Source organism: Hoplias malabaricus, chromosome 5 (genome assembly GCF_029633855.1).
Source record: "Hoplias malabaricus isolate fHopMal1 chromosome 5, fHopMal1.hap1, whole genome shotgun sequence".
NCBI lineage: Eukaryota > Metazoa > Chordata > Actinopteri > Characiformes > Erythrinidae > Hoplias > Hoplias malabaricus.
In genome coordinates, this window is record NC_089804.1 from 36570760 (window position 1) to 36571244 (window position 485).

At 44.9% G+C, this 485-nt stretch overlaps 1 protein-coding gene across 1 annotated transcript in view; it reads left to right on the forward strand.

Annotated features, from left to right (window-relative positions):
* Nucleotides 1–143, forward strand: part of eogt (EGF domain-specific O-linked N-acetylglucosamine (GlcNAc) transferase) — a 14606-nt gene extending 14463 nt beyond the window's left edge. Inside the window, exon 16 of the mRNA XM_066671287.1 lies at nucleotides 1–143. This exon is cut by the window's left edge and continues 1934 nt beyond it. The gene's annotated coding sequence lies outside the window, so the exon portion shown is untranslated.
* Nucleotides 144–485: the final 342 nt, after the last annotated feature.

Genomic DNA, 485 nt, shown 5'->3' on the forward strand with positions numbered 1-485 from the left:
GAATGGGGCTCAACCTAATGTAGTTGCGTGGTTATTGGAGCTCTGTGGATGTGTCTTTAAAGGGAAAGAGGTCATTGAGGAATGTCTTTTACATTTTCTTGTCAGGGTTTTGCAGAAGCATGTTTATGAATGTCTGTTTGAAAACTTGAAATGAAGTTATTTTTAAAAAGCTACTGTTTTCTGGTCGTGTTTACTGTTTAAATCTTTAGTCACAAACACAGAACATCACCAAACTTCACAGGAGTCGCCTTCAGGGGGGGAATGTTGGATAGAGTAAATCTAACTCTAACTTTAAATGTTAAACCCACACAGACACAGGGAGAACACACCACACTCCTCACAGACAGTCACCCGGAGGAAACCCACGCAGACACAGGGAGAACACACCACACTCCTCACAGACAGTCACCCGGAGGAAACCCACGCAGACACAGAGAGAACACACCACACTCCTCACAGACAGTCACCCGGAGGAAACCCACGCA